A 23,567-nucleotide genomic window follows, 5' to 3' on the forward strand; every position below is an offset into this window, starting at 1 on the left:
TTGGTTCATACTTTTTAACGCGCTTCAGCCTTTTCAACTTTTACGCAATACATGAGCGCAAGCCATGGATATAGCACTATGGTGGAATAAGGTATAATGATAGGGGTTATGTGGGAAGACAAAAAAGGAGAAAGTCTCACATCGACGAGGCTAATCAACGGGCTATGGAGATGCCCTTCAATTGTTGTCAATGCAAGGAGTAGGGATTGCCATGCAACGGATGCACTGGAGCTATAAGTGTATGAAAGCTCAAACAAAAGAAACTAAGTGGGTGTGCATCCAACTTGCTTGCTCACGAAGACCTCGGGCATTTGAGGAAGCCCATCATTGGAATATACAAGCCAAGTTCTATAATGAAATTTCCCACTAGTATATGAAAGTGACAAAATGAGAGACTCTCTATCATGAAGATCACGGTGCTACTTTGAAGCACAAGTGTGGTAAAAGGATAGTAACATTGTCCCTTCTCTCTTTTTCTCTCATTTTTTTTCATAGCCTCTTTTTTTTATTTAGTCCGGAGTCTCATCCCGACTTGTGGGGGAATCATAGTCTCCATCATCCTTTCCTCACTTGGGACAATGCTCTAATAATGATTATCATCACACTTTTATTTACTTACAACTCATGAATTACAACTCGATACTTAGAACAAGATATGACTCTATGTGAATGCCTCCAACGGTGTACCGGGATATGCAATGAATCAAGAGCGACATGTATGAAAGAATTATGAACGGTGGCTTTGCCACAAATATGATGTCAACTACATGATCATGCAAAGCAATATGACAATGATGGAGCGTTTCATGATAAACGAAACGGTGGAAAGTTGCATGGCAATATATCTTGGAATGGCTATGGAAATGCCATAATAGGTAGGTATGGTGGCTGTTTTGGGGAAGGTATAAGGAGGTTTATGTGTGATAGAGCGTATCATATCACGGGGTTTGGATGCACCGACGAAGTTTGCACCAACTCTCAAGGTGAGAAAGGGCAATGCACGGCACCGAAGAGGCTAGAAAATTGCGGAAAGGTAAGTCTGCGTATAATCCATGGACTCACATTAGTCATAAAGAACTCATATACTTATTGCAAACATTTATTAGCCCTCTAAGCAAAGTACTACTACACATGCTCCTAGGGGAAGGGTTGGTAGGAGTTAACCATCGCGCGATCCCGACCGCCACACAAAGGATGACAATCAATAAATACCTCATGCTCCGACTTCGTTACATAATGGTTAACCATACGTGCATGCTACGGGAATCACAAACTCCAACACAAGTATTTCTCAATTTCACAATTACTCAACTAGCACAACTATGATATTACCACCTTTATATCTCAAAACAATTATCAAGCATCAAATTTCTCATGATATTATAATTAAAGCAAATTGCCATGCTGTTTTGGGACTCTCAAAATAATATAAGTGAAGCATGAGAGATCAATAGTTTCTATAAAACAAATCCACCACCGTGATCTAAAAGATATAATTGAAGCACTAGAGCAAAAAACTATATAGCTCAAAAAATATAAGTGAAGCACGTAGAGTATTCTAGTAAATTTCGACTTATGTGTGTCTCTCTCAAAAGGTGTGTACCGCAAGGATGATTGTGGTAAACTAAAAAGCAAAGACTCAAATCATACAAGACGCTCCAAGCAAAACACATATCATGTGGTGAATAAAAATATAGCTCCAAGTAAAGTTACCGATGGAAGTAGACGAAAGAGGGGATGCCTTCCGGGGCATCCCCAAGCTTTGGCTTTTTGGTGTCCTTAGACTATCTTGGGGTGCCGTGGTCATCCCCAATATTAGGCTCTTGTCACTCCTTGTTCCATAATCCATCAAATCTTTTACCCAAAACTTGAAAACTTCACAACACAAAACTTAGCAGAAAATCTAGTGAGCTCCGTTAGTGAAAGAAAACGAAACACCACTTCAAGGTACTGTATTGAACTCATTCTTTATTTATATTGGTGTTAAACCTACTGTATTCCAACTTCTCTATGGTTTATAAACTCTTTTACTAGCCATAGATTCATCAAAATAAGCAAACAACACACGAAAAACAGAATCTGTCAAAAACAGAACAGTCTGTAGTAATCTGTAACTAACGCAAACTTCTGGAACTCAAAAAAATCTACCAAAATAGGAAGAACTACACAATTTGTTTTTTGATCTACTGCAATTGGAATCAGTATTTTATCACGTTCTGGTGATTTTTAACAATTGTTTTCGTGAACAGAAAGTTTCTGGAATTTTCAGCAAGATCAAATAACTATCATCCAAGAAGATCCTATAGGCTTAACTTGGCACAAACACTAATTAAAACATAAAAACAAATCTGACCAGAGGCTAGATCAAATATTTATTCCTAAACAGAAGCAAAAAACAAAAAACTAAAATAAAATTGGGTTGCCTCCCAACAAGCGCTATCGTTTAATGCCCCTAGTTAGGCATAAAAGCAAGGATAGATCTAGGTATTGCCATCTTTGGTAGGCAATCCGTAAGTAGCTCTCATAATATATTCATATGGTAATTTAATTTTATTTCTAGGGAAGTGTTCCATGCCTTTCCTTAATGGAAATTGGAATCTTATATTCCCTTCCTTCATATCAATAATTGTACCAATCGTTCTAAGGAAAGGTCTACCAAGAATAATAGGACATGAAGGATTGCAATCTATGTCAAGAATGATGAAATCTACGGGCACATAGTTCCTATTTGCAACAATAAGAACATCATTAATTCTTCCCATAGGTTTCTTAATGGTGGAATCCGCAAGGTGTCAAAGAACAGTCATCAAATTCACGGAATCCTAGCAAATCACACAAAGTTTTTGGGATCGTGGAAACACTAGCACCCAAATCACACAAAGCATAGCATTCATGATCCTTAATTTTAATTTTAATAGTAGGTTCCCACTCATCATAAAGTTTTCTAGGGATAGAAACTTCCAACTCAAGTTTTTCTTCATAAGATTGCATCAAAGCATCAACGATATGTTTAGTAAAAGATTTATTTTGGCTATAAGCATGAGGAGAATTTAGCACGGATTGCAACAAGGAAACACAATCTTATCAAAGAGCAATTATCATAATTAAATTCCTTGAAATCCAAAATAGTGGGTTCATTAATATCTAAAGTTTTGATCTCTTCAATCCCACTTTTACCAATTTTTGCATCAAGATCTAAAAACTCCGAATTTTTGGGACGCCTTCTAGGTAAAGGTGGCTCATCTCCAGCCCCATCATTATCAAGATTCATATTGCAAAACAAAGATTTAATAGGAGACACATCAATAACTTTTAGGTCTTCATCTTTATTCTCGTAGAAATTAGAGGAACACGCTTTCACAAAGCAATCTTTATTAGCACGCATCCTAGCGGTTCTTTCTTTGCACTCATCAATGGAAATTCTCATGGCTTTGAGAGACTCATTGATATCATGCTTAGGTGGAATAGATCTAAGTTTCAAAGAATCAACATCAAGAGAAATTCTATCCACGTTCCTAGCCAATTCATCAACTTTAAGCAACTTTTCTTCAAGCAAAGCATTGAAATTATTTTGGGAAATCATAAATTCTTTAACACTAGTCTCAAATTCAGAGGGCATCTTATTAAAATTTCCATAAGAGTTGTTGTAGGAATTACCATAATTATTAGAGGAGTTACTAGTACACGGCCTAGGATTAAAGTTTCCTCTATACGCGTTGTTACCAAAATTATTCCGACCAACAAAATTCACATCCATAGATTCATTATTATTCTCAATCAAAGTAGACAAAGGCATATCATTAGGATCAGAAGAAACACTTTTAGTAGCAAAAAATTTCATAATTTCATCCATCTTTCCACTCAAAACATTAATTTCTTCTATCGCATGCACTTTTTTTAGTAGATCTTTCGGTGTGCCATTGAGAATAATTAACCATAATATTATCTAGGAGTTTAGTAGCTTCTCCTAAAGTGATTTCCATAAAAGTGCCTCCCACGGCCGAATCTAAAAGATTTCTAGAAGCAAAATTCAAGCTGGCATAAAAAATTTGTATAATCATCCAAAGATTCAAACCATGTGTAGGGCAATTACGTATCATTAATTTCATCCTCTCCCAAGCTTGTGCAAAATGTTCATGATCAAGTTGCTTAAAATTCATGATATCGTTTCTAAGGGAGATGATTTTAGCGGGAGGAAAATACTTAGAGATAAAAGCATCTTTGCACTTATTCCATGAATAAATACTATTTTTAGGCAAAGATGAAAACCAAGCTTTAGCGCGATCTCTAAGCGAAAAAGGAAATAGCTTCAATTTAACAATATCAATGTCCACATCTTTCTTCTTTTGCATATCACACAAATCAATGAAGCTATTTAGATGGGTAGCGGCATCTTCACTAGGAAGGCCGGCGAATTGATCTTTCATGACAAGATTCAACAAGGCAGCATTAATTTTGCAAGATTCGGCATCGGCAAGAGGAGCAATCGGAGTGCTAAGAAAATCATTGTTGTTGGTATTGGCAAAGTCACACAATTTAGTATTATCCTGAGCCATCGTGACAAGCAAGCAATCCAACACACGAGAAAACAAGAAGCAAGCGAAAAAGAGGCGAACGGAAAAGAGAGGGCGAATAAAACGGCAAGGGTGAAGTGGGGGAGAGGAAAACGAAAGTCAAATGGCAAATAATGTAATGCAAGGGATAAGGGTTTGTGATGGGTACTTGGTATGTCTTGACTTGTGCGTAGACTCCCCGGCAACGGCGCCAGAAATCCTTCTTGCTGCCTCTTGAGCACTGCGTTGGTTTTCCCTTGAAGAGGAAAGGGTGATGCAGTAAAGTAGCGTAAGTATTTCTCTCAGTTTTTGAGAACCAAGGTATCAATCCAGTAGGAGGCCACTCTCGAGTCCCACGCACCTACATAAACAAATAAGAACCTCGCAACCAACGCGATAAAGGGGTTGTCAATCCCTTCACGATCACTTATGACAGTGAGATCTGATAGATATGATAAGATAATATTTTTGGTATTTTTATGATAAAGAGTAAATAAAGATGCAAAGTAAAATAAACGGCAATAGAAATAGCTAAGTATTGGAAGATTAATATGATGGAAAATAGACCCGGGGGCCATAGGTTTCACTAGTGGCTTCTCTCAAGAGCATAAGTATTACGGTGGGTGAACAAATTACTATCGAGCAATTGATAGAATTGAGCATAGTTATGAGAATATCTAGGTATGATCATGTATATAGGCATCACGTCCGCGACAAGTAGACCGAAATGATTCTGCATCTACTACTATTACTCCACACATCGACCACTATCCAGCATGCATCTAGAGTATTAAGTTCATAAGAACAGAGTAATGCTTTAAGTAAGATGACATGATGTAGAGGGATAAACTCATGCAATATGATATAAACCCCATCTTGTTATCCTCGATGGCAACAATACAATACGTGCCTTGTTGCCCCTGCTGTCACTGGGAAAGGACACCGCAAGATTGAACCCAAAGCTAAGCACTTCTCCCATTGCAAGAAAGATCAATCTAGTAGGCCAAACCAAACTGATAATTTGAAGAGACTTGCAAAGATAACCAATCATACATAAAAGAATTCAGAGGAGATTCAAATATTGTTCATAGATAAACTTGATCATAAACCCACAATTCATCGGTCTCGACAAACACACCGCAAAAGAAGATTGCATCGAATAGATCTCCACGAGAATCGTGGAGAACTTTGTATTGAGATCCAAAGAGAGAGAAGAAGTCATCTAGCTAATAACTATGGACCCGAAGGTCTGAGGTAAACTACTCACACATCATCGGAGAGGCTATGGTGTTGATGTACAAGCCCTCTGTGATCAATGCCCCCTCCGGAGGAGCGCCGGAAAAGGCCTCAAGATGGGATCTCACGGGTACAGAAGGTTGCAGCGGTGGAATTAGGTTTTTGTGGATGCCTCTGATGGTTTGGGGGTACGTAGGTATATATAGGAGGAAGAAGTACGTCGGTGGAGCAACGTGGCCCCCACGAGGGTGGAGGGCGCGCCTTGGGGGGTAGGCGCACCCCCTGCCTCGTGCTCTCCTCGTTGATTTCTTGACGTGGACTCCAAGTCCTCTGGATCACGTTTGTTCCGAAAATCACGTTCCCGGAGGTTTCATTCCGTTTGGACTCCGTTTGATATTCTTTTTCTGCGAAACTATGAAATAGGCAAAAAACAGCAATTTGGGTTGGGCCTTCGGTTAATAGGTTAGTCCCAAAAGTAATATACAAGTGTATAATAAAACCCATTAAACATCCAAAACAGAATATAATATAGCATGGAACAATCAAAAATTATAGATACGTTGGAGACGTATCAATAGCACACAAGATGTTCCTCCGGTATTCGGGAGTTGCATAATCTCATAGTCAAAGGAATATGTATAATTCATGAAGAAAGCAATAGCAATAAAACTTAACGATCATTATGCTAAGCTAACGAATGGTTCTTGTTCATCACATCATTCTCCTAATGATGTGATCCCGTTCATCAAATCACAACACATGTATATGGTCAGGAAACTTAACCATCTTTGATTAACGAGCTAGTCTAGTAGAGGCATACTTGGGACACTTTGTTTTGTCTATGTATTCACACATGTATCAAGTTTCTGGTTAATACAATTCGAGCATGAATAATAAACATTTATCATGATATAAGGAAATATAGATAACAACTTTATTATTGCCTCTAGGGCATATTTCCTTCAACTACCACACCATTACATACTTGCAAACTAGCATACTACACATCAACTAACATGCTACCAATCCATCACCACTAGCCACCAATTCTGGCTGACATGGAAACAACACCTAGCATGCTACTAATCCATCACCTCTAGCTACCACGACATCACATTCTCATAGATCGACAATTTACAATGGTACAACATGGTCATAGATATAATCCCATCACATGCTCACAGATCTAGCTAGAGCGAGTAGAGAGGAGAGAGTGATCAAACTTACAACCATCAGTGCAGCCAGAAGGCAACGCGAAATAGGGCAGAGAAGAGGACATAAATCGATGTTGTCGTGTACCGCCGGCTGAAGAAGAAACACCGCTTACCTGCTCGTCGGTGTCGATCCGCACGGGAGAAAAAGCTCGAAAGGAAGGAATGGTGGCAGGAGTCTGGGCGATTCGGTAAAGGTGGCTATAAAAGGGATCAAATCGGAGGGAGGTGACCCCAATTCCACCCGCCACCTTTCAGGAGACGCACACAAGCTCGCGCCATCTTCGTGATCGCATTAGCTCAGCGCCATGTTCCCCTCTAGTGCATCGCTCGAGTCTGGCTAAGGGGAAATGACCGAATCAGACGTTTGTAGCGGGCCTAACTGAGAGGTGTTGGGATCTATGGTAGGGTGCGTCAACTACAAATTAAAATTTTCCTACGCGCAGAACAACCAAGAACATGTTATAGGAGATGGACCACAGATTGTTACCACTAGACATGTAGTGTCGTGCAGCGGAAGAAGAGTTGGGGCAGCACGTCCCCGCGGATCGTCTCCTCCTCGTCCGATCTCCCTCGAACAGTCGGTCGTCGGATCCCACGTACAGGTTTGCCGGAGCAGCGCAAGTGCACCGCCTCTAATGGTATCCGCGCGTGCAGGAGGAACATCATGCGGCGGACTGCTAGGTCAGATCACACAGTCGGCAGTGAGTGGAGGTGGCTAGTTGCAACACATGCAAAGCCCTAGTGATGGTGCCGTAGCGATCAACCGCATGAGTGTGCGGGACCCCACTATATATAAGCATCCGTCGCAAGCTCAACACTTGGGCCTCACTCGGATCCTAAAGCCCAAAGTCTGTTCGGCCTGGATCCAAGTCCGAGTAGGATTACATCTCACTCGTGGAGTCAGATCGGGCCTCACATGTTCCTCCCCTTAAGCGTGCGAGCCCTTAGGTTCTCGTTCACTTGGTCGCGAGTGTAGGATCGAAAGTATGTCTAGAGGGGGGGTGATTAGACTACTTGACCAAATAAAAATCTAGCCTTTTCCCAATTTTAGTTCTAGGCAAATTTTAGCAACTTAGCACAAGTCAAGCAATCAACCTACACATGCAATTCTAAGAGTATAGTAGCGGAATGTAAAACAATTGCATATGAAGGTAAAGGGAGGAGTTTGAGGGAGCAAACGCAATGTTGACACGGAGATTTTTTATCCATGGTTCCGATAGGTGGTGCTGTCGTACATCCACGTTGATGGAGACTTCAACCCATGAAGGGTAACGGTTGCGCAAGTCCACGGAGGGCTCCACCCACGAAGGGTCCACGAAGAAGCAACCTTGTCTATCCCACCATGGCCGTCGCCACGAAGGACTTGCCTCACTCGGGTAGATCTTCACGAAGTAGGCAATCTCCTTACCCTTACAAACTCCTTGGTTCAAATCCACAATCTTGACAGAGGCTCTCAAGTGACACCTTACCAATCTAGGAGACACCACTCTCCAAGAGGTAATAGATGGTGTGTTGATGATGAACTCCTTGCTCTTGTGCTTAAAATGATAGTCTCCCCAACACTCAACTCTCTCTCACAGGATTGGATTTGGTGGAAAGAAGATTTGAGTGGAAAGCAACTTGGGGAAGGCTAGAGATCAAGATTTATGTGGTTGGAATGGAATGTCTTGACCTCAACACAAGTGTAGGTGGTTCTCTCTCAGAAAATGTATGTTGGAAGTGTAGGCATGTTCTGATGGCTCTCTCCACGAATGAAGAGTGGGTGGAGGGGTATATATAGCCTCCACACAAGATCTAACCGTTACACACAATTTACCAAACTCGGTGGGACCAAATCATGAGACTCGGTCGGACCAATTTAGTTCAAAATGTGAACGTTAGGATTTTCGGTGGGACCGACACGTCAACTCGGTGGGATCGATTTCCTTAGGGTTAGGACATAACGTAATCTCGGTGAGACCGATTACACAAACTCGGTGAGACCGATTTTGGTAATAGACTAACCAGAGAGTTGGTCAGGCAAACTCGGTGGGACCGATTCGCTCATCTCGGTTGGACCGAAACATTACGAAAGGGAAACAGAGAGTTTGCATTGCAATCTTGGTGGGACCGATCGCTCATCTCGGTTTGACCGAAATGTTACAAAGGGAAACAGAGAGATTACAATCCCATCTCAGTGAGACCGAGATCCCTATCGGTGAGACCGAAAAGACTAGGGTTTGTGGCAGTGGCTATGTCAAGTGAACTCGGTGGCGCCGGATAGAAAGTTTCGGTAGGGCCGAGTTTGACTTTTGGTTTGAGACATATGTGGATATGACAAAGTAGTTGAGGGTTTTTTGAGCATATCACTAAGCATTTTGAGCAAGAAACTCATTAAGCAACACCTCACCCCCTCTTGATAGTATTGGCTTTTCCTATGGACTCAATGTGATCTTGGATCACTAAAATGAAAAGTGTAGAGTCTTGTGCTTTGAGCTTGAGCCAATCCTTTTGTCATTAGCATTTTGAGGGGTCCACTTTCTAATCCATACCATGCCAATCATTGAGCTTTCCTGAAATATTTATCTTGAAATAGCATTAGCTCAATGAGCTATATGTTGTTGGGAATTACCAAAACCACCCCGGGATAGTTGCACTTTCAATCTCCCCCTTTTTGGTAATTGATGACAACATATAGATCAAAGCTTCGACAAATGATAATAAGATTTAAAAACATCGTCGCTTTGAGAAGTATGTGATAAGCAAGAGCTCCCCCTAAATTTGTGCATTATTTAAAATTTTCTTTGGAATGCAAATGCACAATCGATTAGGATCATGGGTTACTCTTCCATGTCACATACATCTTGGTGGAGTGCTCAAAATGATAGAAATTAAAAGCATGCACTCATCACCAAGCAAGTGAATGATCATCTAAGGATATAAGAGATAATATCATCCAACAAGCATTAAGGGTAGCATATGATCAAACACATGATCAAACAAGTATCTCACAAGAACATAAAGTATCTCACACAAGCACACAATCAAGAAATTCAACCAAAAACAAGAGAGATAAAAAGCAACACTCTCTCTCGAAGCCTATGATCTATACATTTTTCTCCCCCTTTGGCAACAAGTTACCAAAAAGTTCAAAAATGCATAGTGCTAAACGACTCTCAGGCTTGATCTTCGGGAGGAGGTGTAGAGAGAACTCCAAGGACGAAGGCATCAGTTGAAGTAGCTAGAGCTGGTGGAGTGGCTGCTAGAGGTGGCACTGGAGCTGTAGCTGCTGGTGCTGACGCTGTAGCTCGAGAATCTCTCACTGGCACTGCAGCAGATCTCTGTCCTCTAGGCACTCGCTCAAATGCATCAGTGGTTGCCTTGCCCTTCTTCTCTTCTGCTTCCTTCTGTAGCTGCTCAACTGCGGTTTGGATCTCAGTTACTTTGACATCAAGATCATAGAATTTCTGCTCAATGATCCTCTCCAAGCTCTCCTGGTTTTGAGTCAGGGTGGTCAAGCCCTTCTCAATCCTCAAGGTGGATTGGATCAGATATGCTAGCTGATCTTGCTTGCTCTTCAGGAAAACTTGAGATGCCTCTTCAACACTTGGCATCTTGGCAGCTTTCTCAGCTTTAGCTTTGGCTTTCTTCTCCTGTGCTTGAACTAATGATGGTTCATTCTCATCCATCACAACTGTGTTGTCTTGAAATTCAGGGTATATGGCCAGGTGCTCCTTATCCAATAGATATTTGCATGTGCCCATCTTGGAGTTGATGAGCTCCTCAATTTGTGGGGCATACCCACAGCTTCTCTTCTGATCAGCTGTTGTCCTTTTGATTGTCTCTACAATCAGACTCATGACTTTGAACTTTTGAGGCACATCAAACAAATGTAGCAAATTGATAGCATGTCCTCTGATCATCTTGTGATCACCTGACTTGGGTAGCAATGTCTGCCTTAGGATCCAGTTGATAGTAGGAAGACCAGACAACAAGAAGTGGACAGATCCAAGCTTATGAGTCTCTAAAGCATGTTCTGGGATCTCTCTGTACATGTGTGCCATAGTGTTGTGGTCTTTCTTCTTCTCAGCATAAACATCCAAGTCATCCTCATGCTCTTCTGGGGCATTGATCAACTGAGCCCATTCTTCAACAGAGGATTGGTACCTTGTACCTTCAGACATCCAAACTATCCTTCCATCTGGATAGAAGTGGGCAGTGGAGTGAAACTGCATGATCAGCTCATCATTCCACTTGGTGAGCTTCTGGGCAACAAATGTATCAACTCCACATGCTTTGAAGCTGTCATATACTCCTGGATAGTGATCTTCATTTTCCTTGATGTACTCCCAGTCAACCCATCTCATGTCACACACTATGGGCTTCTTGTCAAGTAGGACAGTCTCATAAAAGTCTTGTTGTTCCTTAGTGTGAAACCTGTAGTCCACAACAGTTCTCCTCCTGACAGCATATGGATCAGACTGTCTCCACAATCTCAGTCCTGAATCCTTCCTGATTTTCATATTCTCTGCAACAGGATGTGCATCATTGTGGTCAGGGATCTTGGGTTTGAGCTTCCTTAGCACTTGGGCTTCATCATCTTCTTCATCAACAGTCTCAGGCACTGGGGCCTTGTTCTTTTCTGCAGCTGGAATGTTTCTAGTGCTTCTCTTTGGAGCAGACTTCTGAGCTGGAGCTTTGGGAGCAGACTTGGGCTTTGATGGAGCAGCCCCTGACTTTATAGCATCTCCCATAAGCTTCTGAGCTTTGGGTGCTGGTGCAGCATCCTCCTCTTCTTCATCATCATCTCTCATCATGGAGGGCTTCCCAATAACTCTGGCAATGGTCTTCTTGACCCTTTCTTTCCTCTTCTTGCCTTCACCTCCTTCTTTGGGTTCAAGAGTGAACTCCATTGTTTCTTGAGTGGAGGCTCTGGCTTTTGACATTGGAACTCTTCTTGCTGGAGCCTTTTGTCTTCATTCCTGGCTTACTTGCAGCAGTTGTGCCATACTCCTTTTTCAGCACCTTTTTCCTTGAAGTGGCTTCATCCTCAACAGCCACATAATCCTCATCTTCAGAATCTGAGGTTTTCTTCTTCCTTGTCCTGGTAGCTGCCTTTGGCAAGTTACTAGGTGTGCTCCTGCTGCCCTCATCATAGTTGCTGGAGGGACTAGTGCCCTCACTCATCTGAACCTGCTCTCCAGACTTGTTCTGACTGTCACTTTGATCAGACATCTTCAGGAAAACTGTCAGCAGACCCTGTGAATAGGTTGTAGATGAGGTAGAGTAGATGAGCATCACAAAGTACAGAGGTTTTGCAAAACAATTGAGTCAAAAAGCTTAGTTTTAGTTCTCTACAGAAGTGATCTCGGAGCTACCGAATTGACAAACTCGGTGATACCGAAGCAACACTTGGAACCTAAACTAGTGAACTCGGTTGGGCCGAGTCACAGTTTGGTGGCACCGAGATTGCTAGGGTTTCACAGAATCTTGAACTCGGTCACACCGATTTGCACGTTTCGGTCGGACCAAAAAGCGCATGTGCAATGGCCAAGGCCGAATCGGTGAGACCGATTTCTACAGTTCGGTCGGTCCGAGATGAGTTCTGTGGAGAGCTAACCCTAAATTTTTTGAATCAGTCTAGACCTAAGGAAGTTTTAGCTGGATGGATCAATCTCAATCGTGGCAAGAAACATGGCATTGTCCTTGTGCTAGGAATCGGAGTGAAAAAGACAGCACAAGGGGTCGAACACTTACCGTAGAGCGGCGAGTGTTCGCTATGGCGGCAATGGCGGAGCAGATTGCCATTGACGGCGGCAGAGACCAGCGGTGGGAGGTCGCTGGCGGCGAGAGGACGATCCAGAGACCCAAAGAGGCAGAGCAGGTTACGCGCGGGTGAAGGGTTTCGAAAAATTTTCCAAAATTTGACCCGTCAGTATATATAACCTGGCCCTGTCGGTGTGACCGAGTGGAACAACTCGGTTGCACCGAGATGCAAAACTGCAGGCAGTTACTGCAACTCGGTGTGACCGAAAGGTTCTAATCGGTTGCACCGAGATTGAAAACCTAGATCAACTAAGTGATCTCGGTAGGACCGAAAAGGATGAATCGGTCAGACCAAAATGCACAAAGAGGTTTTGGAAGTTTAAGTCTATGACGAATCGTGGACTCCGAGTGCTCCTCACACAAAGTGGTTTGAATCTGACTTGATCAAACTTTGTGATCTAGCATGAATAGAGTTTGAGACGAGGAAAGCATAGATAGCTAGAGGGAGTTCTTAGGCATTCTTATCCATCCATTTGGCAAAAGAGAAAAAGGCAAACAATCAAAGCAACAAATGGATGTCCTCGAATGAGAAAATATGCATCCAACATGCTCACACAATAAAATGGCAAATGAAATATGTGACAAAGCATGCACAAACACTCTAGCATCTATCAAGCAATTGGCGATGACTAGGTCATCTATATATGAGTATATTGACTTAGGAGTCAAATGAGAACATTTGATCATAGGTCATACTCATCGTTTAAGCACAAGTGGGGTTACCACTTTTACATAAAGCATTGTTGTGCTCACACCATTAGAGTTTCTTTAGCTCAATTCTTAGAGTAAAGCTCCCCCTAGATGTGATATCCCCCTAAGAGGGATGAACTAACCTTGGGTTTTGTCGATGATGACTTCATGTAGGTAATGAAGATGTGGATGCTCAATGTTGATGTAGATCATTTGGAGCAATCCATTGGAGTGAGTTTCACTTTCAATACCTACACGGGTTAGTCCCACAAGGAACAAACAAGGATATCCATAGACATAGAGTGATGTATACACAAGATGATGTCCATGAAAGCATTAGGTTACCTTGTCCCTTGTCTTACCAACAAGAGGGTTTGTGACTCCATGAACTAGTGCAAGATGTGGAGGTTGTTTGCACTTGTCCTTGCCAAAATGATAAGAGTGAAGTATGTTGGCGGAGTCACCCTCAAGAACTCTCTAGTTCTTCTTCTTCGGGATCCACATCATCTTGATGGGAATCCTTCGAGTTGTAGTCGTACTTGATGAAGTAGAACTTGATGTAGTCTTGGGAACCCACTTGACCAAGGCCTTAGGTGCTTCTTCAAATGCATCAATCTCCTCTTGAAGCTTGTCCTTGCCTTTTTTCTTGTGGTCTTATGGTGGAAGATCATCTTGAGCTTGTGTTCCTTGGAAAGAAGTAGGATCATACTTCTCTTGTTGAGGAACAAACTTCATCTTGGGGTATTGATCTTCTTCCCACTCAACTCCATTGGCATTGAATTTTCGTTCAAAACCAACACCTTGATTCTTCCGGTGCCTTCCTTGCTTGCGTACAATTTCCTCAAATTGCTTACTTCCGGCAAGGCTTTTGTAAACACCTTTCTCTATAATTCCCTTCAATAAGCTATTTTCTTGCTCAAGTGTAACTTGGCTAAGAGAATCATTAGTGGAATCAAGAGATCTACTAGAAGCAACAACATTGGATTTAGCATGATTGTTGTTACTACTAGATGAAGAATCTTTCTTGTTCTTGTTGCTAGATTTAACTTGTGGCATGTAAGTAGACAAGAGTAAACGCTTGGCAATGTAAGAAGAACTTTTCTTGCGAAGATCATCATTGATTGCCTTTAAAAACTCATGCTCTTGCTCAAGGTTAAGCTTTTCAAAGCGTAGCTTCTCATGGGTCTTTAAAAGTTCTCGATGATCTTCCAAGGTAGTTTCATGAGCTAACTTAAGAGTGTTTAGTTCTTTAGTTAGACGCTCAATCTCCTTCTTATCATCGTCATTCGTTTTATCTTGATTAGCATGATTAATAGCAAGTTCATCATAGTTTTCATAACTAGAGTTGTCAACAAGTAAATCATCATCTCCTAGCAAATCATCTTCATCACTAATGAAATCAACATACTCGGGGTGTGTTACCTTTGGACCTTTAGCCATGAAACATCTTCCAATTCCTTCATTCGGTGAGTCAAATATGTCGTAGGAGTTGGTTGTCACAAGTGCTAGTCCGGCAACACCTTCATCTTAAGTATATTCGGAGTCGGAGTGATAACTTCTTTCGGAGTGATGATCGGAGTCGGAACCGGATACCCATTCACCAACATGAGCTTGATGTCTTCCTTTTGTGTAGCTCCTTGATGACTTATCCTTCCTTTCCGAATCCTTGCTTCTCCGAGAGGGTCTGTGTTCATAACGATCATCCCTACTCCTTCTTTCTCTTGGTGGTTATTCTTCTCTTCTACTCCTTCTTTTGGGAGAATCTTCTCTTCTTTTGTAGGGAGCCATACACTCATTGGAGTAGTGTCCGGGTCTTCCACAATTGTAGCAATTTCTTTCGCGACTTGAAGATCTCTTGTCATTGTAGGATCTTGACTTGGAGCTTCTTTCCTTGCTCCTTCTCTTGTAGAATTTGTTGAAGTTCTTTATCATTAGACTCAATTCTTCATGAAGGTTTGCTTCTCACTTGATGATGTGGGAGCTTCACATGAGGCTTTGTAAGCACCACTTGACTTGTTGTGAAGCTCTTCCTTATCCTTGAGTGACATCTCATGAGCAACAATTCTTCCAATGACTTCCGTTGGCTTAAGATCTTTGTAATTGGGCATCATTTGGATCAATGTGCATACGGTATCATATTTTCCATCCAAGGCTCTTAGGATCTTCTTGATGATGAATCTATCGGTCATCTCTTCACTTCCTAAGCCAGCAATCTCATTTGTGATGAGAGCAAGCCTAGAGTACATTTCAGCGACGCCTTCACCATCCTTCATTTTGAACTTGTCAAGTTGACTTTGAAGCACATCCAATTTGGATTCCTTGACGGAGTCGGTACCTTCGTGCATATCAATCAAAGTATCCCAAATTTCCTTTGCATTCTCAAGACGGCTGATTTTGTTGAATTCTTCGGGGCACAATCCGTTGAATAGAATATCACAAGCTTGAGCATTGTATTGCAGCATCTTCAACTCTTCCGCGGTAGCTTCACGGTTTGGTTCTCTCCCATCAAAGAATTCACCTTGCAAGCCAATACACACAATAGGCCAAACGGCCGGGTTATGTCCAAGAATATGCATTTTCATCTTGTGCTTCCAACTAGCAAAATTTGAACCATCAAAGTAAGGACCTCTACGGTGGTAATTTCCCTCGCTAGACGCCATACTCTCCTAGGTTGTGAAACCAAGGCTATGACCACCAAAAGCTATGGAAATCAAAGCAAATGGAGACCAAAGCTCTGATACCACTTGTAGGATCGAAAGTATGTCTAGAGGGGGGATTAGACTACTTGACAAAATAAAAATCTAGCCTTTTCCCAATTTTAGTTCTTGGCATATTTTAGCAACTTAGCACAAGTCAAGCAATCAACCTACACATGCAATTCTAAGAGTATAGCAGCGGAATGTAAAACAATTGCATATGAAGGTAAAGGGAGGAGTTTGAGGGAGCAAACGCAATGTTGATACGGAGATTTTTTATCCGTGGTTCTGATAGGTGGTGCTATCGTACATCCACGTTGATCGAGACTTCAACCCACGAAGGGTAACGGTTGCGCGAGTCCACGGAGGGCTCCACCCACGAAGGGTCCACGAAGAAGCAACCTTGTCTATCCCACCATGGCCGTCGCCCACGAAGGACTTGCCTCACTCGGGTAGATCTTCACGAAGTAGGCGATCTCCTTGCCCTTACAAACTCCTTGGTTCAACTCCACAATCTTGACGGAGGCTCCCAAGTGACACCTAACCAATTTAGGAGACACCACTCTCCAAGAGGTAATAGATGGTGTGTTGATGATGAACTCCTTGCTCTTGTGCTTCAAATGATAGTCTCCCCAACACTCAACTCTCTCTCACAGGATTGGATTTGGTGGAAAGAAGACTTGAGTGGAAAGCAACTTGGGGAAGGCCAGAGATCAAGATTTATGTGGTTGGAATGGAATATCTTGACCTCAACACAAGTGTAGGTGGTTCTCTCTCAGAAAATGTATGTTGGAAGTGTAGGCATGTTCTGATGGCTCTCTCCACGAATGAAGAGTGGGTGGAGGGGTATATATAGCCTCCACACAAAATCTAACCGTTACACACAATTTACCAAACTCGGTGGGACCGAATCATGAGACTCGGTCGGACCGATTTAGTTCAAAATGTGAACGTTAAGATTTTCGGTGGGACCTACACGTCAACTCGGTGGGACCGATTTCGTTAGGGTTAGGGCATAACGTAATCTCGGTGAGACCGATTACACAAACTCGGTGAGACCGATTTTGGTAATAGACTAACCAGAGAGTTGGTCAGGCAAACTCGGTGGGACCGATTCGCTCATCTCGGTTGGACCGAAACGTTACGAAAGGGAAACAGAGAGTTTGCATTGCAATCTCGGTGGGACCGATCGCTCATCGCGGTTTGACCGAAACGTTACGAAGGGAAACAGAGAGATTACAATCACATCTCAGTGAGACCGAGATCCCTATCAGTGAGACCGAAAGGACTAGGGTTTGTGGCAGTGGCTATGTCAAGTGAACTCGGTTTCGCCGGATAGAAAGTTTTGGTAGGGCCGAGCTTGACTTTTGGTTTGAGACATGTGTGGATATGAGAAAGTAGTTGAGGGTTTTTGGAGCATATCACTAAGCATTTTTAGCAAGAAACTCATTAAGCAACACCTCACCCCCTCTTGATAGTATTGGCTTTTCCTATGGACTCAATGTGATCTTGGATCACTAAAATGAAAAGTGTAGAGTCTTGTGCTTTGAGCTTGAGCCAATCCTTTTGTCCTTAGCATTTTGAGGGGTCCACTTTCTAATCCATGCCATGCCAATCATTGAGCTTTCCTAAAATATTTATCTTGAAATAGCATTAGCTCAATGAGCTATATGTTGTTGGGAATTACCAAAACCACCGAGGGATAGTTGCACTTTCGGCGAGTCAGATAACATCTGGCTCGTCTAGTCGGTAGCGGCCTCTAGCAAAGCGTGCCGACTCCAAGTGTCCAATGAAGCTGGTTAGGCGAACCTATACAATGTGTCACACTTCTATTCCCTTTGCCATACGATATATGTTATCGGGCTCAAGGCGAGTCTGTCTTCCTTGTGCTATCCCGACCTCTTTCTCGTTCCAGTGATGCCGACCACAAACCTGATTATCTCATAATCCATGTCGCATGGCCATGCTTATCTTGGTCGGATCACACGAGGGGCCCAGAGTGTATCTCTCCTGGTTGGAGGGGCAAATCCCATCTTGCTCGACCATTTCTTGCAGCATGGGTCACGACAAGCCTGAAACCTACCTTTGTAACTACCCAGCCATGGAGTAGCGTTTGGTCGGCCCAAAGCAGGTCTGTCACCATCCTGAGTACATGCGCCAACTCAGCTCTTAGGACGTAGAACGTATGTTGTACTAGAGACTCACAGATGACATATCGCTGCATCTCATAGTTGGGTCTGTCCGACTCGGACCTTATCTCGACTCGGATCCGACTATGTCGAATCCGACCAGCTCCTTTCGAGTCCATATTATCCGGTTAGCATCCAATGCTCCATGGCCAGTGAGACCGAACCATCCACCGTGCCATATGCTAGTCTAATTGGCTGCGCGTCCACACAGCCCTTTTGACTAGGGATCTTGTAGGACAGTAATCATACAATGCATAGTCCCACAAACAAGTCATGTACTTATTAATACACATCATTAATAATGTTCAAGGACTATCTTTATTCATAAAAACATAGAAAATATCATCATACATGATTACCTCCAGGGCATATCTCCAAACAAGAGGTGCATTAAGGTTCATGCTATGCATGCCAAACAATGAATGTCCAAACTTTGGTGGGCTGTATGCAAACAAACAAAATTTTGGTTTTATGATTTTTTTTGGATAACCCATGGCAATCCCCAGAAAAGGTGGATGCTTCTAGCGAGCAGTCGTGTGCTCCCTAGCGCTTCTTGGTAGCCGATTATATTAGGAAAATTAGTCTCATGTGTCCTAATTAGGAAAGTCCGCATTCTGTGTCTCTCCACCTGGTCCCCACATTAGACAAAAATGAAAAGCATCACCCAGCGCACACGCCTTCTTTTCTCTCCTTTACGCCGGCCTCACTTCTTTCGCATGTGCTCTGCATTAGTAAAGCAGAAAGGCAATTAATTGCATTCCAAGAAAAACAAAAAGCTATAACTTTCAAACCACGTGTCGAAATTAAGATCCGTTTTCACCGTTAAAACCCTCGCAACGAGATCTTCAAAACTAGACCCCATTTATATATGTTTCGATGAACTTTTTTCGCTGCCAACTGGTTGTACTACATGGTGCAACTTTTATACCATGGGATGCAACTTTTTTTAAACAACTTTAGTGCTACCAGAACCAATTATAATATTGCATGGGTGCAATTTTTGTGTACATGAACCAACTTCACTAGATGAGCAACTTCATCTGTTGTCCATCTACCTGCCTAGCAGACGATGTTTAACTTCGTGTGCTGCTCGACCAACTGCCTAGTACTTGATGTGCAACTTTCTCTCTACCTTATGGATTTGCATTTTTCACCTCCCAAATTATCCATGTCAGTGAGATGTACAACTTCATCTACTGTCCACGCCAACTGATTAACAAACGATGTGCAACTTTATCTACTACCCGTCCACCTACCTAGCAGCCAATGTGCAACTCCATCTTCTGCCCGCCAAATGCTTTGTAATCAATGTGCGACTACCCCTTACCACGTGCATGGATGTGCATTTTTCACCACTCCTAATTATCCTTGCCAGTGAGATGTGCAACTCCATCCGTTGTCCGTGCCAACTGACTAACCAATGATGTGCAACTTCATCTGTTGTCCATGCCAACCGACTAACAAACGATGTGCAACTCTCGTAGCCCATGCATGATCAACTATGCTGACGAGAGTGTGCAACTTCGCGGTCGTGCATGTGCGACTATGCTGACGAGAGTTTGCAACTCCGCGACCGCAGATGTGCACCTCCATAGTCGTGTGTGGGCAATATGCCGACAAGAGTATGCAACTTTACGTCTGTGCATGTGCGACTATGTGGATCAGAGTAGGGGTGGGCACAAAAACCGACAAACCAAAGACCGAACCGATGCCGAAACCGAAAAAAAACGAATTTTCGGTTTTTCTCACTGCTTCAGGAAATTTCGGTTTTCACTTGTACTAACCGAATTTAATTTGGTAGGTTCGGTTTTAAACCGATTACCGAAACACAAACCGAAGTAGCGCATAAATAGTAGCACCTAGGTAGCTATGGACCTTTCCACGTACACGCATGGCTGCACGCGAGTCAGGCACGGCCTTGTTCGTCTCCTGGGCCGGCTAAGTACGTGCAACCAAGGCCCACTCTTGTACATAATAGCTTCTCCCAGTCTGTGCCAGTACGTGACTTCATTAGGATTTGTCCCACCTCGCTTAGCTAGACGAGACGAGGCAGTGAGGTTGGCTATTTAAGAAGGCAGGGTGCGATAGCTAAAGTGCACGCAGCTGGCTGACGAACGCTGAAGCTATTTTTTCGGTGTAAACTGAAAACCGAACCGAACTTCCGGTTACCGAATTTTCGGTTTTTTATTTTTTTTGTGCATTTTTGGGTTAGTAATCTGACTAACCGATTTTGAGAAATAACCAAATAGTAGAAACCGAACTTTCGGTTTCTACCGAATGCCCAGGCCTAGATAAGAGTGTGCAACTCCGCAACCAGGCTTGTGCAACTCCCGCAGCCTTGTTCATGAGCAACTACATCGATGAGAGCCTACAACTCCGTGGCCATACATGTGACTAACCTACATTGCCAACGAGAGTGTGCCATTCCCGCCGTCATGCACACTGCAACTATGCCGCCGCACGTGTGCAAATTCCGTAGTCGTGCGTGAGTTACCATCCAACGAGAGTGTGCAACCCCTCAGTCCATGCATGAGCAACTATACCGACTAGAGGTGTGCAACTCCATAGTGATCGTGAACTACTACTCCGCCGCGTGTGTGCAACTGTCGTAGCCTCGTGCTTGAGCAACTATGCTGGCCGAAGTGTGCTACTATGTGGTCGTGTTTGTGCAACTATACCGCCGGGTGTGTGCAACTTCGATAGCTGCCCAGGCCAACTGCCTAGCAGTCATTGTGCAACTCTGACTGCTGCCTCGCGCCGTCTGTGTAAATATGGATGTGCACTATTGATTGTTCGCCCCTAAATGATAGATTGTTGCTCGATATCAACTGCCTAGAACTTGTGTGTTGCTACGCTATTCTATTCGTATCTGACCAAAAGCTAGCAATAAATTAACATGATATAGGCTATAAAGCTAGAAGTATCACATGTGATTAACCAATGAAATGAAATGTACGGATAACATTTTGCCTAATCCCAAGGCATGCGCGTGTATTTAGCTTGAGGATTTATATCACCTACGGGGATGGGGATTATAGGGAGAAGGGTAAATTGGAGGAGGCCGGAGTAGGATCGGTGGTCTGCTAAGAGTAGTCAAACATGGAGTGCGTACGAGCACGATTTGACCAGCGAGGATGAGAAGTGAATCACGCCAGCGCAAGAGGAGCAGGTACCTCATCGACGACGAAACCGCCACCTCAACGACGGAGCTGACGACGGGATCGCTTCAGCTCCAGCTCCGAGAAAGGGGGAAACGAGACGGCAGTGCTTCTGCTCCGATTCCCATCCGGCCTTCTCGCCGGGCACCTCCGGTCGGCCGCCTCCCCATCGATCTCCCTGGTGACGACGGTGTGCTCTGAACGAGGAAAGGGGATCGGGATAAGTGTTTTCTTCTGGAACGAAGGGACGAAGCGGTGTGCCCCTGCGCGGTGGCTTGTCGGGTAGCGGAGTACTGCTGGGCCTCACGATACGGATGTATCGAGCGGTCGAGGCGCGGCCACACGGTATCGTCAAATAGTGTGCGTGCACTTTAAAGAACTAGAGGATGCCCCGCGCGTTGCGGCGGGAATTTGTGTTGAGCATATGCAAAGCTCAAATTGATAACGACTATAAAATGAAACGGTCCTAATGCTAACTGTCGAAACTTCGATATAAGATAGTTGTACTTAAAAGTAATGGCACAAAACCTGATAAACACAGCTGATAAAATAGATGTTTGAAATAGAAGAAATAATGTCAACATGCTCTAATTTTCGCCTTTCAACATAACACATAACAACCAAACATCATCAAAGTCATAGTATATTAAGATTGTACTAAGCAGTGTAAGTTTAAGAATTGCAACTCTGTCGGTTGCAAAACAAAATTGTGGATTACATTTGTCCATTAATAAAGGGTAATATAACACAAAATTATTAGCATCATACAACCAATTCAAAAATGTAATTCATCTGGTGCAGAAAAAAAAATAGCAAGTCATGGTTTATATTTCTCCATTAATAAAGAGGCACATAATAAGGAAAGCAATCAGCAGACTACTATTGCTAGTTGTAGTGAAGTTCCACAAAACTACACATCAATTTTGGGTAAATAGTTCATTTCTACTTGTTCTAAATGATACATTAAGAATTAATCTGTGGTACATCATACAACTCAAGTGTTCATAGAAAGTGTGAAAAAAGCAATTTCTCAAAGGGGCAGTTAATTATTCAACTGAAAAATAAATATAACAATATTGGTTGGGCAACCTAACATAGGAATCTTAAAGAAGCAATAGCATTTCTTCTTGGAATGCATACAATATTATGAATGAGCATTGGTGCAACCTCTTAAAATTGCACTGAACATGTACAAATCCCTCTTCTTTCATGTGTGACACAAAATATTTATCTTTCTGAATAGTAAACTTTGGATGAGACCTGCAAAATATAATGAGTCAAAAGTATTAAACCACTACTACAATGGAACAAAACGGATGTTACAATATCCTTTGCTCATTTCGGACTTCACTATTGAAACAGAAATATCTAAACTCACTTGCATATAGTTCTACATGAGTGACAAATTATCAGAAAATTGCAGTGCAAGGGATGCTTAAGACTAAATTAAATTAATACATGCCGAATGCTCATCCAGTTATCCACTTATGTAATTTATCTAATAACGCTTCATCCATAGGAAGGAAGCTAGTTGAATGGTACAAACAATAGTAGCAAGTGTTAGACTGTTTAATTAGTCAAAGGTGCAGTTTGGCTAACCAATAGCCTGAATTAGTACATAGATTTGACTTTAAGATAAAGGAAAAATAAAACAAAGTAGCTAAAGGGCAGTTCAATCCAAATTCGCAAGGACAAACTAACCCAAACAAATATATGGTTGAATGGTACAAAAGGTGATTGCTATATAGAGAGTTCAGTCGTGGACAGAGGGGATCTTACCCTGAAGTATGACACAGTACCAATTACTAACTCCTTAAGCAAATCAATGTCGCCATATCTAGCATGTAGGAACACTCCATATCAGTTATTGGTGTTGTATTAAAATTTCTTTTACATATTTTAAAAAGGGGTAATCCCTTATTAACAAACCTCTTCCAACATACTCTTTTTCATATCTCTGCAAGTTGTGGTACTACAACCTACATATTGGTCTTACTGACAGATAAGGGAAAACAACTCTAGGGAA

The 23,567-nt window shown here is 42.5% G+C and overlaps 1 long non-coding RNA gene across 1 annotated transcript; it reads right to left on the reverse strand.

Annotated features, from left to right (window-relative positions):
- Positions 1–18,678: 18,678 nt before the first annotated feature.
- Positions 18,679–22,745, reverse strand: LOC120962959 (uncharacterized). The gene is made up of 2 exons (XR_005754318.2): positions 21,557–22,745; positions 18,679–19,106 (listed from the first exon to the last, which is right to left on the reverse strand). It is a non-coding gene; the product is annotated as an uncharacterized lncRNA (long non-coding RNA).
- Positions 22,746–23,567: the final 822 nt, after the last annotated feature.

This window comes from Aegilops tauschii, chromosome 4 (genome assembly GCF_002575655.3).
Source record: "Aegilops tauschii subsp. strangulata cultivar AL8/78 chromosome 4, Aet v6.0, whole genome shotgun sequence".
NCBI classification, from domain to species: domain Eukaryota; kingdom Viridiplantae; phylum Streptophyta; class Magnoliopsida; order Poales; family Poaceae; genus Aegilops; species Aegilops tauschii.